Source organism: Orcinus orca, chromosome 7, assembly GCF_937001465.1.
Source record: "Orcinus orca chromosome 7, mOrcOrc1.1, whole genome shotgun sequence".
NCBI lineage: Eukaryota > Metazoa > Chordata > Mammalia > Artiodactyla > Delphinidae > Orcinus > Orcinus orca.
In genome coordinates this window covers 22566037-22581828 of record NC_064565.1, presented here as the reverse complement: position 1 = coordinate 22581828, position 15792 = coordinate 22566037, and the positions used below count along the sequence as shown (strand labels likewise).

General features: G+C 43.5%; 1 protein-coding gene across 7 annotated transcripts in view; it reads left to right on the top strand.

Annotated features, from left to right (window-relative positions):
• NCKAP5 (NCK associated protein 5) overlaps positions 1-15792 on the top strand; it is a 1039671-nt gene that overhangs the window by 962076 nt on the left and 61803 nt on the right. The window lies entirely within an intron of this gene.

The following is a 15792-nucleotide window of genomic DNA, read 5'->3' as shown; positions in this document are numbered from 1 at the left end:
GCCAGGAGCATAATAGTACCTATAGTATGCTTGGTTTTTTTAAAAGGGAGAAAGGACTATAACACACATACATATATAGTAAAAATTTAAATGCAAGTGTAAATATGATCATACACGCACACGCACACACGTGCGCACACACACACACAATTGTTGGCATGAATAGAACTGAAACACGAGAGACCAGTACTATTGGTTGCCTCAGGAGAGCAGACCTGAGTGTAAAGGACACAAGAATGAGAGAGTATTTTCAATATATGCTGTTTTGTGTCTCTTTAATTCTGCAATCTTCTATAATACCTTTTTAAAACATAAAATAAATATTAAAGATTGTGCCTAAAAAGAAAAAAACACTGAGTTGTTAAGGTGGGTTGTAGGTATCCTTTTATGATCATGATGATTTAAGTGTAACTATTTGTTGTATGCACTCGTGCTCGTAGTATATTTCACATTTGTTCTAAAAAGATAAAAACTAAAGTACCATCCAGAACAAAACATGTGCATGGGCTGAATGGGCCTTCCGTTTGCTTGGCTGATCTATGCCATCTACCCGCCACCTCCCGTCCTCTTCCTGTCTGCCCTCGGACTAGCTCATTAGCATCTCCAGAAGCGAGGTCAGCCAAGAGAAGAAAGAGCAGGAAAGGGATGCGTCCTGACTACAGATATAAAGTTACATCATCCATCCTGAAGCCCATCGGGTGTCAGAGGAGTAAGTTAGAAACAGAGGTTGTGGGGAGCTCTTGAATTGTAATCTCTTTGTTGTCCAGGTTACCACAGATAATTCCAGGTTGATCAGACATTACAGATAGGTTGAACTGTCTGTGACTTAAGTACTGCTAAAACCGGCAGTTCTTTTTTTTTTTTTGCGGTATGTGGGCCTCTCACTGTTGTGGCCTCTCCCATTGCGGAGCACAGGCTCCGGACGCGCAGGCTCAGCAGCCATGGCTCACGGGCCCAGCCGCTCCACGGCATGTGGGATCCTCCCGGACCGGGTCACAAACCCGTGTCCCCTGCATCGGCAGGCGGACTCTCAGCCACTGCACCACCAGGGAAGCCCACCAGCAGTTCTTCTTAATCCTGAAGGTAATAAAAAATTAGTAACAGAGAAGCAGCAGTGATTTAAAAAAAAAAAAAAAAAATTGCCGGACAGGAGTCTGTAGCTTTTCAGAAGCCCGTAACCAAGCTTGGAAGGAATGCGCTGTCCTGACTGTAAGAACTCAATCACATATACTTAATGAAAAAACGTCTCAGTTAAGGTGATCTGCGCACTCGGTCCACTGGGATTCCCCATGGTGTGTCCATTAAGTCTGGCACATTCAAGTAAACACTTTAGCGTGAGACAGGTGTAAAGCGCCAGATCGGGTAAGGGCTATGGGAGATTGTGGTAACAAAAATTGAGTTGTGTAATGAAACATGCACCTGAGGGGGAATAAAAGGGGGAATGGTGATCTTGGGAACAGGATGCTCTTGACTCGAATGAATCCTTATTCAAGAAACATGCTAGAGAAAAAGAAAATGGATATAAAGAAAGTAAAACATTGCAGTAAACCTGTTAACAAGACGGGGCTGATCTGGGCACTTTTTAATGAGTCACAGACATGCAACTGGGGCTTAACTGCTTCGAAAGAAACACCTTCATTTTTGAAAATGGTTGTGCCTGAGAAAATGACCTATCAATGTCAGTCTTAATTTCTTTCATCAGCCCATTGATAGAATTCCAGAAGAGTCATTTAGCAAATCTTCTTATCAGCGGTACAGTGCCTGCTCCTCTCATTTTGTGCAGGATCAGATAAAAGGAGGATGTTTGCTTTACTTTGCCTTGCCACCCTGGTGCCGCAAAAAGCTTTTCAGGAAAGGGGAGGAATAAGCTGAGAGGTTACCAGGTTATGAAACATTGTCACAGCCAAGCCAGGAACATTGAATCAATTTCCAATATGTTTCTTATGTAGCTAAAACCTATACTCTGGAGATGTTATTGTTTGATTATAAAAGCAAGAGGAATTTGAAGAGAGACTTTCATGCCAGTGTGATAAACAGTCTCTGCCTGTAACTCGATTGTGTCGACTCCCAGGAGGGGAAATATGCGTTAAGGTGACTTTCTGCCCATTTGAAACTCAGCGGTGTGCTTTGACTTCGGAGCCTGCTCGGAAGGAATCCGGTGTGCATGAGAACACGTTTGGAGTGGGCAACGGCTGCCCTGCTTTCAAATGAGCGGATTGCATTTCCAAAGATGTCATTTCCCCTCGCCATTAACCCAGTCATCAGAATGTTTCCAGGATGTCAAAAGTATGTGTGCATAATTCTCCTTTCAAGCAGGTCTCTTTCCTGTGTAATTCATACTTTTAGAAATGAACGTACCTCTCGGATGCTGGGTTACGATTGAATCCACTTTTAAAAAGAGAAATATGCTAAGGGGGAAGCAGTGCACTAAGGAAACGAATGGGCTGGGGTCCAGAGTCCATTCCGCAGCTTAGTGCAAACTGCTGCATCTCTCTGTTTCCTCAGTTATCAGATGAAGGACTTATTCCAGATGCCCTCTTATGTTTTTTCTGGCCCGAAGTTCTAACACTCTTTGAGGGAGGAGGGTATATCTGAACTTGCAAATACACTTCCGTGTCAAGTTCCCAGCTCCTGTGTATCTGTGGGAAGACAGGGGTTTCAATCCCAGGACCTGAGTAAACTCGAAAAGTTGCAAATCTTATCCAGTGATTTCTGGGCAGGACTTAGACCTCGTTCATAACAGTAATGTCACCACCGTGCATTTGCCTAGAGTTTTGCATTTTTGAGAGTGCTTCATTGATCCCCTCAACAGAGTCTCCCCGCCTGGGGTTTGCAGTCACATAAGCCGACTTCCTGTCCCCCCTTTGCCACCTAACAGATGCTGTGATCTGGAGCAAGTTCCTGAACCTCTCTCTCTCTCCTTCCCTCATGTGCCAAATGGAGATCATAACAAGACCTACTTTGAAATATTGTTGGGAGGTTTGAGTTTTTTGCATACAAGTGCTTGACACCATGCCAGGAGTTAGCAAGAGCTCCATTTTGGCCTTCTTTGTTGTTATTAAAAAGGATATGGATAAAGTATAGGTAGTATGGATATCAGCTAGCTTTCTTTCTTTCCTTCCTCCCTCCCTTCCTGCCTTCCTTCCTTTCTTTCTTTCTTTTTTCTAGTTGTACTTATAGCTGTGAGTTATTGCAGTGAAAGGTTACCCAGCAAAACCAGCAAAGGGAAATGGCCCGTGGGGCAGCATCGGGAGGTAACTGGGCCCAGGGTCCTCTTCCAGGAAAGTCACATAGGACACGCTAAACTCCCCCAGTGACAAGCGATGACAACACATGTGAAATGCTAACTACCTGAGTTCGTGAGCGACTCAGAGCCCAGGATTTTTACAGTCACCATCTTGCCTCACGCCTTCAAAATTCCCAGTTCCCCAGAAGGGAAGCCATTGTTCAGCATAAACCACACTTGTTGTTTGCACAAACCATTCAGGCGTAGTAACTCTTATCAGTTAAGGTGGTGGGAACCCTTTTGAAATTCAGGTTCCCAGGTGCCAGTAAAGGGCCCACCTTGCAAGAGGGCCTTTCTAAGCGTCGGCACTCTCAGGCCCGCTGTGAAAACTCTTCCCTACACAATCCATCACCTTGGCCCTGTCCAAAGCATCGTTATGGCAAAATTACCTGCAGGACTCCATACAGCAGGGTGAGACCAAACTGCAGTGTTGAGCTCTTCCCTTTGGGGCCTCTGAACTAAGCTGAATTTGACATGAATGCCTCTGTCCAGGGCTGAGGCAGGCATGATAGTCACTGATAAGGCACCCAGGAAGGGCGTTCCCGTGCACAGTACTTGGTGCTTCTGGAAACAAAGCGTCTACTATCCTTAAGGCCCTCCAACAGGGTATTTGTTAGTCAGATGGTACAGGTTAGCAGGCCCCCGAGGTGGCTTCCCCTGACAGGGTTTCCATCCCTAGGATCCCCAATCTGGTCTAGAAGAATTCGGTTCGGTCTCTGGTTTCAGAGGCATTGCAGCCAGTTCCACACAGCTCTGCTCATCCGTGACATCAGCCCCTCAGTGACATGGGTGTGGGTGACATTCGTAAGTGTTCTGTGTGGAAAGCACAGGAGCTGGGCCACCTTCGCCCTTTCATAGTTGGTGCTATCAGGGGTGATCTTGGGCTCGGCCATCCGTTTGAATTCAAGGCCCTCACAGCATCCTGGAAAGGTAGCAGGAGGACCTTTCATTCAGGAAGAGGGGAAAGCTTCCAGGAACAGTTCTGAAAAACAAAGATTATTAATTCCTTTTCCACGTCTACCACCCCGTGCCTCCCCAGGTGCCAGGGCTTTGATTTCTCCCATTGACACAAAATCACTGTGTTTCAGTCAGTAATCAAAACTTTACATTTTTTTCATTCCTAAATGCTCACCCAGGCTTTTTTTTTTTTTTTTTTTTTTGTCTAGAAAGGTCGTACGCAAGAGGGAAAAAGGAATTTTCACAGAAAAATATTTTTTTCATTGAAGTATAGTTGATTTAGAATGTTATATTAGTTTTAAGTGTACAACCTAGTGGTTCACTATTTTTATAGATTATCCTCCATAAGAAGTTATTATAAAATATTGGTTATACACCCTGTGGTGTACATTACATCCTTGTATCTCGTTTATTTTATACCTAGTAGTTCATACCTCTTAATCCCCTACCCCTATCTTGTACCTCCTCCCACCCGTCTCTCCACTGGTAACCACTAGTTTGTTCTCTGTATCTGTTGGTCTGTTTCTGTTTTGTTATAGTCATTCGTTTGTTTCATTGATATTATTTGGATTACACGTATAAGTGAAAACATACAGTATTTGTCTTTCTCCATCTGACTTACTTCACTAAACCTAATACCCTCCGGGTCCATCCGTGTTGTTGCAGATGGCAAGATTTCATTCTTTTTATGGCCGAGTAGCATTACATTATACATCTTCTTTATCCATTCATCTGCTGATGGACACTTAGGTTGCTTCCGTATCTTGGCTATTGTAAGTAATACTGCTATAAACCACGTAAAAGTATTTTGATATAACTTAAGCAGAAAGAAACATCATGTTCAGAAATTGGTCAGGACAAAATCTTGAATTTTAAAATGTTTCAAAGTAAAATGTTTCTATAACCTCTTTTGTCCTGATCATCTATCCCGTGAGCAGCCTAAAAAGCTTTACCTTTCTGGGGAGAGCTGCATTTAACAATCAAACTGCACAAAAGCTTGTGTACCAGGGAAAGGTGAGTGAAGTGGAGTCAGCATCTCAGTCCACTGATGCAGATTGCAGGTAACCTCGATGTCATCTTTCTGACTGATGAGGTAAGTGAAGCGCAGTGAGGTTTTATGTCCATGATCCACGGCAAGGGGATGACAGGATTCCTGTCGAAGACCAACATGCCTTACGGATGGATGGATTTGGTCTTAGAAGCTCCCGGCCATAAGTCTCACACGTGGAGAGAAAGGCCTAAGGCGCCTTCTGGTTCTCCAGCCCGTTCTCAAATATTGCATCCCTCACCTACTGCAAATGGACCTGAACCACAGCTGCCATCTCGTGCAGCATCCCACCCGCACCTGCTGCCGACCCACTGCCTTCCATTGTCTCCCTCCCACACAGCTCTCTGCACTCGTGTTACACCCATGTGGTAAATTCCAGTCTGTAAGAAAGGACTAAGGGGAAAACGTATAGCTTCTTCATAGGTAGGTTTCCTTTCCTGGTACTCAAGCCTCAAGGCACAGCCATACCCAAGTTCAGTCAGTTACTAAGTATTTATTAGGCATCGACTCCATTCCAGGCATTGTGCCGGACCGTAGGGACATCAAAATGGAGAATACATGGGCTCGATTTGATGAGCTGATCTGATTCTGAACCAGTGTCCTTGTTTACGTCTTTTCCTTAAACTTTGGTTTGAGATTGGATTACTCTAATATCTTGCCTCATTATTGGACTCTACAAAAAGGTCAATTTCTCTGACCCGTTTTTTAAAAAATATTGTTGGTAAAGAAATGTGATGGCTCTAGATAATCCTGTCGTTGTAGATAATCAAGGACTTTCATGCCTTAGTAGCTCCTAAATTATGTGAACTTATTTTTCTTGACATGTTGGCAAAGACAAATAATTTCTTTAAAACAGATGGCATGCAGAGCTATTGTTTAAATGTCAACTCCGCTGCTGTTTATTACGCTGCTTCTTCAGGGAGATATTTGCGTGTTGGATTCACCTGGGCACTTGGTCTGGGATGCAGAGAAGTTGGGAAGCTCAGCTGGGGATTACTTCCTAATAAAACGTCTTAGATATTACAATATGTTATGGCATTGACAGATGATATAACTGTGATTTTATCTTCAGTGACGATTAAACCCACATGCATTATTGTTTTATTTTAATAAAATAGGAGGATGGCTTTCATTAATTCTTTACAGTGTTCTAAAGGATTATCATGACATTTGCAACAGTCTAGTTTGGGTCTCCCAGAAGTAGACCCTGTGAAAAGGATTCAAGGACAAGTAAATTATCAGGAAGTACAGGAGAGACCAAGAGGAGAAGTCAGACAGAGAAGGGAACCCAGCCGATGAAAGGTGTGTTCTGCCAGCTACCACCAGAACTGGCTGCACACTTCTCATAGCCCAGTGCAAAATAAAATCTGGGCCCCTTGTTCAAAAGTTATTAAGAATTTCAAGATGGCGACAGCAGAGTACAAGCATGTATGTGTGACCATACAGGTCACACATACGTGCTACCGGCCCTGAGTGTGTGTGTGACAGAAGTTTAATCTCAGAGAAACTCTAGGGTATAGAACCCAAGTCTGAGAGTCTTCCTGTCTGAGGAGTGAGGGACCTGGATATTCATCACCACCTTCCATCACTGATAAGTTGACGGCTACTTCTGGGCCTGTTAGCTTCGGGCAAAGAGGTGCAGTTACTGGCAACTGGAATTTCAGCAGGGGCACACTCAAGTTGGAAGGCCCCAGGAAGGTGGACGGACCACCGCAGTGGCCAGCACGCTACCCAATTGCCAAAGAAGCTCCTGGTATCACAGGTCAGCCCCAAGTCTCCCGAAAAGTGAGCTACCTTGCTGAGGGGGCGGCCCTTGAAGTTCCCCCCTTTAAAAATAATATCCCCTCAAACCCTGTGCTTGCTATCTGTATCTGAGCCAGCTCTTTAATAACTAAGATAGCCATCATTTTCTACCTGTGAAAGTTCCAGCATACTCATAGAAAACGGGCGAAAAACTACCATCCTGAGTTCTTAAAGTGCAGCTACATTTGTTTTCCCAGTATCAGCGTGCTGGACAAGCTGTTTCTTCCTCCTGTGCTTCCTTCGCCTCATCCAGGAAGAAGAGAGAATTATTCTCAGTTGATTTCCACAAGATTTGAGGAGTCTACATCAGAAAAATACGGGGAGGGTAGGTTTAAACAATGAACTCATTCCTAAGTAATAACGGTGTCTTTTTAAAGCTGTGGGGTGGGAGTGGAGGCAAGGAGGAATTAGCAGGAAGGTTTCCGCTGAGCTCATTTCAATAGGCCGTGTTGCATGTGTTTCTTTGAAGGGGGCATAAAAATTATGTTTTAATTAGAAAATCCCCCTCACCATTTTGTCTCTTTAATCATTGCTGTGTGTCACAAACAATGACTCCTAAATTACCGTGATGGTTAATCTTATATGGCAACTTGACTGGGCCACAGGGTGCCCCGATCTTTAATCAAACATTATTCTAGATATTTCTGTGTGGGTGTTTCTGGATAAGATTAACATTTAGATCAGCAAACTGAATAAAGCAGATTGCCCTCCTAAAGGCAGTGGGCTTCTTCCAATTCGTTGAAGGCCCAAATAGAACAAAAAGCCTGACTCTCCCCCAAGGAAGAGAATTCGTCTTCCTGCCTGACTGCCTTTGAGCTGGGAGGTCAGCCATCCTGCCTTCAGACTAGCGCTGAACTGGTGACTTCTCCTGGGTCTCGAGCCTGCCAGCCTTCAGACCGGAACTACACTGTCAGTCCACCTGGTTCTCAGGACTCAGGACTCAGACTAGAGCTAAGCCTTGGGCTGTCCGGGGTCTCCAGCTTGTTGAGTCACCCTGAAGATCTTGGGACTTGCCAGCCTCCATGATTACATGAGCCAGTTCCTTATAATACAGACACACACACACACACACACACACACACACACACACACACACACACACACGCCCTCTTAGTTCTAATGAAATTACATGTAATTCAATTTTCACAGGATGATTGGACTATCAGCTAGTTAGAGGATGTCAAACTGCTGTCATCTGTCCAGGTGGCTAAAGATTTCACTTTGCTTTATCCAGGCCAAGGGAAACAGAGCTGAAAACTTAGCATCCTAGAAGCTGGGCAGGGGCAGGGAAACTGCAGACGCCAGGATCCGAACACCAGGCAGCGCATGTCATCACCATTGATGTAAAATGGTGGGGTGGGCAGGTCTGCTGAAGCCCCAGTTATTAAAAGCCTTCTGGTTGAGCAGTCCAGTTTCATGTGAGCAAACAAAGCAAGATAGTTTGACTTCAACTGGATCTGAAAGCAGAACTCATTCACACATCTGTAAGAAGTGAACTTTCATGGAGCTGTGTGCCCTCTGCAGATGTGCTCCCCTCTCCCCGGTAGGCGTGAAGATTCCAGAGACCTGTGCATGAGAACAGGGCCCGAGGGCTCTGCGTGCCAGCTCGTGGCATGTTCATTCATTACACAGTAATGGCTCCCTATTAAAGAGAATTTGTGTTTTAGAGCAAACCTCCTTGCAAGCCAAAAACAGTGGCTTCAGAGGTTAGAGACGCTCCTGCTGAAATCAGGGGGAGTTGCTTCCCATGTAGGTGATTGTGCTGAGTGGCCAGAATCATGGATGACCATTAATGGGCCTTACAATTTGCATGTGGCTGTGCCCTGCAAGAAGACTGGGCTGCTAGGGGACCCAGGTTAAATGGCCTTCTTTCACCCAAACTAGCCTGTCCAGGACTCCACAATAGGTGGACTGCTGTGCTGAATTTGTGCCAGGTCATCATGTACAGATATAACTTGTATGGAATGTTGTAATGAAACTGCCAGGCAGAAAGACAATCCACTCTGCACGGAGAAATTCCCATCGTGCACTAACCTCTGTAGGAGAAAGCAACACCTAAGAGTGACATCCACAGACCCCCTTCCGCTTCCTTCACTGCACGGGGATCCCTGACGCAGGACAGTCTTTGCATCAAGCATGGGAACCTTGCTGAGTTGAGTGAAGTGTCCCGGGATGACAGAAGCTTTGGAGTAGCAACAGGCAGAGGCAGTGGGGCACGTGCCTTGCTTCACAATAAGCCACACCCATTAGTGAATTTGTATGTACAAGGATAATAGATTCCACTTCCAGGGTGATATTCTGCAGGCATATAGATAGGAGCTAAGATGCATTCTGCAGAAACAGATGGGTTGAGCTGTGTTGTTCAGACCGAAGTTTCTCCTTCCCCTGCATATTGAAGCAGATCTAGCTGGCAAAAACCTTTGAAGCTCTGCATGTCCCATCGGGCTGCAACCCTCAGGACCCCACGGAGAGACCCTCTCAGCTTCTGCCCTGCTCTCCTCATTCTGTCCCATCCCTGACTCTTTCCCCATCAGATGGGAAAAGGGAGGGCCCGGAGGGATCTCTGAGTGTCTCCTGACTTGCTTGTGCTCGCCAGAGACATTTTCATCCTTTACATCCTGAGTTCTCTCAGCTGCCTTTGGTTTCCGCCTTAATCCCTCCTTCAACAATGCCGTCTGTCACAGCTTTCCTTCCCTTTTCCCCAGCAACTGTGTTGGCAACCAAAATCTCCCACCTGAGCTCTAGATATTTCCAGTATGGCCTCCACCATCGTGATTCCATTAGGCTTCTCCACCTCCTCCTTCCTATGGTTACTATGGTTACTTCCTATGGTTACTATGGTTACTTCCTATGGTTACTATGGTTACTTCCTATGGTTACTTTCCTATGATGATTTTTCCCCAGTGCTCTCACTTGGCTCCTTATTTTAGGAGCCCTTCCATGACTGTACTCCCAAGTCTTCACATTTAGAAAAATGAGACTCTTCTTTGATGCCTCTTTACCTCCTCCTTCTTATCTTCAGGAGGTACACAGTTTCTAAAGAATCAACAGCACGTTCAATATTATTCAACATGCGATGATAATATCTTTCTGTTGGAAGGCCAAGTTATGACAGATGCCCTTAGATGGTACCAACGTATATTCTTGATAACATCTTTTGAATTTTTATATATTGACCTTGGGTCTGAATGTTTGCTGCTACTCATCATATTTTCTGTCAAGTCTTGTTTACTTTTCCTGGACACCACAGAAAAGGCAAAATATGTATAAGATTCACTCTTAAAATCCAGGGTCAGCGGTACTAAACTAAGTCCTGAGCCTTCACATTTTTTTACACAACTTCCTTAACTTTTCAGGAATCAAAATAATGCAGCATAAACGGCACTGATCCTGGAACCAGGATACTTAAGTTTCAGTTACAGTTTTGTCCTTTATTAATTAAGCAGATATTTGTCTTGGTTTCCATCTCTGTAGACTGGACGTACTGGTTTCTGTCTTCCCCAACTCAGCTCGTGAATGTTGGGAAAGTCAAAGGAGGTGAAGTTCACGGCTGCACATTCTTAATGTAAGCCGGGCCCCAAGTGCCAGGGACTCCTTTATACCAGCGTGTGGGGCTCTGTTAGGTACCAAAGCCATAGTCGTATGTGGGCCAGTTGTCTGTTTCCATTCCTGTTGGTGCTCTAGATGAAACACTGCCCTGTGTAGCTAAGTGTCATTTCTCTTACATATCTTTTAAAGGAAAAAGATGCTACCTTTATGACCCTCTTGCTTTAAAAGCCCAAAGGCCAGAGACTCCTTATTAGGTCCATTATGGAGAATGAATACAGGTGGTGAGAACAGAAGGCCTGGGGGTACGGTCTGATATCGTACTGAAGGTAGATGTGAAAAAAGAATTTGAAAAGGACGGTATTTTTGAAGACGAGCTTATCGAAAAAGTGGGATTGAAGAGGAAAAAGAGAAGAAAGTTACATCACACTAAGTAGGTTTTAAGGTACATCAGACTATTTTAAATGATAGCTATAAAACCTCATTAGAAGGGAAGTGCTTTTAAAAAAAGCCTCCTGACTTGGTTATAAATGGCTCACTGGAGTCCATAATGAAATGGTTATTGAATTAGGAAAAAATGATGATAAATACCAGAAGAGAGACCCTGGAAGATGAATATATTCTCAGCAGCATCTTAGAATTTGGTCTGAAGCGGAAGCATGGGTTAAGGTCATGATAGTTGCCAAGTAGTAGAAAGGGCTCTGGTGGCCTTGGAGTTAGAAGCCCTGACTTTGAATCCTGGCTGCTGCATATCTCCTCATGTCCCCGAGAGACATCTGTTCCCTGTGCGTTTGTTTTCTCATCTGTAAAATGGAAATGATCACTGAAACATAGCGTTGCTATACAATTCCATTGAAATAATGACTAAGAAAGAATGTAGCAAATGTCATGGTTGGGGCCCCAGTATTTGTCTCCAGGGGTACCAGGTGATTAGGACAGCCGTGGTAACCGTCCTTGGCAGTAATTAGAACCCAGGTCTGAGTCACTCACTGAGTGGCATCCTCCCAGTGACGTGGATTGGTCCAAGAGTGAGCTTGTGACCTCATCTGACTCATTGTCAGGGGACAGGGTGTTTGGAGGTTCAGAGAGAATCACATAGAGTCAGCTTCTCTTTCCCTCTAGTCTTGGGAGTGTAGAGCTGACTGGTGTGGGGCTGTTCCAGCCAACTCCTACCGACATGAAGATAAAGCTGAGACGCAGAAGCAGCACAGAGTCAAGAGAACCGCAGGGAAAGGGAAGCAAAGGGCCTAGATTAAGGCAGCCCTGAAGCTAGCGCTAATTCTGGACCGTGAGCTAATACATACTTACTGTTTAATGCGTTACTTTCCTCCGAAAGCATCCTCACTGATTCAGAGTGCTCAGTAAACTGAATACAGAAGACAGTACTGGAATCACATCGTAGTCAAGCATGCAGGCTTTGTGGCTTATATAGACCTTGGTCCAAACCCTGGCTCTCCTACGTGTAGATGTATGACCATGGGCAACTTTATTAACCTCCTTAAACCTCAGTTTCCTCATATGTAAAATGTGTCCATTGCATATTGCATAGTAACCCAATGCAAGCAAAGTGCTTGCCCTGCAGTAAGCGGTCAGCAAATGTTGTTATGCTGCAGAAATAGGAGGTGTGATGAAGGTCAAGTGCATCGGCACAGACCATGCCTAGGCTGCTGGTGCAGTCGTGATTTAGTGGCTCTGCTCCTTAAGGACCCTTGCTGCAAAGGAATCTGGGACACACAGCCAGGGAAGCCAGGGGTCTAGGCACCACGCCCCAAGCTGGAGAAGTGCTGGGCTACAGAGTCCCTGGCAGGTTCTCTGATACTGGGGGTCCCCAACCCTACTGGGGGACAGGTTGATGAGTAGAGGGAACATGAGCTTTGGAGTTGGACTTGCACTCTGTCCAATCACCATCTTCACTACTCAGAGCTTTGCTTCCTCTTCTACCAAATGGGGATAATAGTAGCTACTTCCCAAGATTGTTGAGAAGATGAAGGAGTACACAAAGGCTTGTGTGTGCTGCCTGGATCTGGGATTAAGGACTAGCTCCCGTGTTGCTTCGTAGTGACTCCTGAAGACCCTCCCTCGTCAACATCACTTTCTAATGCCTCTAAAGGTTATTCAAGATTTACATGGTGAAAGCCCAGTTCCTCTGTTCAGCCACGTTCAACCAGGATTGCTTATACTTTCGGATTTCAATAAATCTTTATTGGCGGGTTGGGCGCATAATATTTAAAATCAGGTATATTCAGTTGTAATTTATATACAACACAATTTACCCATTCCAAGTGTCCAGTGAGCTCTGACTAATGCATGTGCTTGTATAACCACTACCACAATCAAGATATATAACATTTTAATCACCCCAGAACATTCCGTCATGCCTCTTTACATCTGAACCTCTCTCAACACCACTGGTCCCAGGTAACCACTGATCTGCTTCGTATCACTATAGTTTTGCCTTTTCTAGAATTTTATGTAAATGGAACTAATCATACAGTATATAGTATTTGGCGTTTGGCCTCTTTTAATTAGCCTAATGGTTTTAAGAACCATCCGTGTTGTTATCTGTATCCTCAGTTGTGTGTGTGTGTGTGTGCGTGTGCTTTATTGCTGGTAAGCATTTCACTGCGTGGATGTACCACATTTATTTATCCATTCACTAGCTTATGGACATTTCAGTTACTTCCAATTTGGGCTATTATGCATAAAGCCGCCATATATATTTGTATATATGAGTCTTCGGGTGGATATATAGTCTTTTCTTTTGGGTAACAGTATTATTGTGGGGTCACATGATGGGTGTATGTTTAACTTTAAAAGAAGTTGCCAAACTGTTTTCCAAAGTGGTTTTACTATTCTGTATCCCTGCCGACAGTGTACGAGAATTCAGCTTGTTCCACATTTTCACCAACATTTAATATTCTTAGTCTTTTTAATTTTAGCCACTTTTAGGGGAATATAGCGATATCTCATTGTGGTTTTAATTTGCATCCCCCTAATGTCTGATGATGTTGAGCATCTTTTCCTGTGTTTGTTTGCCATCCACGTATCTTCTTTGGTGACATATGCATTCACATTTTTTCTTCAATTTAGTAGAGTTGCTTGTCCTTATTATTGCATTAGAGGTCTTTTTGTTCTGTATCCAAATCTCTTATTAGAAATAACTTCACTGTATTCTTCCAGTCTGTTGCTTGCCTTTTAATTTTCTTAACAATACTTTTGAAGAGAACGTTTTTTATTTTGATCAAGTTTAACAATTTTTTAAAATTTTATGATTCATGTTTTTGACTCTATTTAAGAAATTGCTACCTAATCCAAGGTCACAGAGATGTTCTCCTTTGTTTTCTTTTAGAATTTTTATGGTTTTTGCTCTTACGTTTCAGTCTATGCATTAATTTTTGTGTATAGTATAAGGAAAGAGGTGAGGTTCATTTTTCCTTGTATGAATATTCAGTGTTTCCAGTATCCTTTGTTGAAGTACTATCTTTCCCTTATTAAATTACCTTGTCATCTTTGTCAGGAAAAAATTGACAATATATTTGTGAGTCTGTTTCTGGAATGTGTTCTGTTCCATTGATCTATATGCAAATCCTTACCCAATACCACATTCTCTTGATTACTGTAGAAAAATAGAATTCAGGTAGTGTGTACTGTCAGTCTTCAGACAGTGTTTTACTTTTTAAAAAAATGTTTGCATTTCTAAATAATTTTAGAATCAGTTTCTCAATGTCTATAAAAAGCCTGATAGTGCTTTGATTAGGAGTCCATTGAATCTATAGATCAATTCAGAGAGAATTGACATCTGAATAATATTGAATATTCTGACCCATGAATGTATTCAAAGCACATTTCTTCAAAACTACAATGAGGTATCACTTCACACTGGTCAGAATGGCCATCATCAAAAAATATACCAACAATAAATGCTGGAGAGGGTGTGGAGAAAAGGGAGCCCTCTTGCACTGTTGGTGGGAATGTAAATTGATACAGCCACTATGGAGAACAGTATGGAGGTTCCTTAAAAAACTAAAAACAGAACTACCATATGACCCAGCAGTCCCACTACTGGGCATATACCCTGAGAAATCCATAATTCAAAAAGAGACATGTACCACAATGTTCATTGCAGCACCATTTACAATAGCCAGGACATGGAAGCAACCTAAGTGTCCATCGACAGATGAATGGATAAAGAAGATGTGACACATATATACAACGGAATATCACTCAACCATAAAAAGAAACGAAATTGACTTATTTGTAGTGAGGTGGATGGACCTAGAGTCTGTCATACAGAGTGAAGTAAGTCAGAAAGAGAAAAACAAATACTGTATGCTGACACACATATATGGAATCTAGAAAAAAAATGGTTCTGATGAACCTAGGGGCAGGACAGGAATAAAGACGCAAATGTAGAGAATGGACTTGAAGACACGGGGAGGGGGAAGGGTAAGCTGGGATGAAGTGAGAGAGTGGCATGGACATATATACACTACCAAATGTAAAATAGGTAGCTAGTGGGAAGCAGCCGCATTGCACAGGGAGATCAGTTCGGTGCTCTGTGACCACCTAGAGGGGTGGGATAGGGAGGGTGGGAGGGAGATGCAAGAGGGAGGAGATATGGGGATATATGTATATATATAGCTGATTCACTTTGTTATAGAGCAGAAACTAACACACCATTGTAAAGCAATTATACTCCAATAAAGATGTTAAATAAAAAAAAAGAAAAAAACTGCCAAATATCTCTTACTGAAAAGGACCACAAGGAGATGAGATAAAACACAGTTAGGAATTGTACCTGTAAAAGGAAACATTGAGAAAAACTGCGGGGCCCTCCCCTCGCACCTGGCTCACAATGGCAATGGAATTTGGTACTTGGCAAAGCGTGTGCTGGGCTCTCCCACGTCGTGGCGCTTGAAGCATGTCTTGCGTAGTGTGCTCTCTATCATTCCTCGTGGCAAACTCTCCTAGTGAGAGGAAGCTCCACTATTCATGCATAAGACATGTCATGGTAGTAATAATAGCACTTACTCATATTTACATTTATATGTCTGGTCTTTCCTTAATCTATTTCTCAGAAAGAAAACTCAAATACTGGACTGTCTGGTTTAAAACCAGACACATGGCAACCATATTTACTAAAACTTCACTG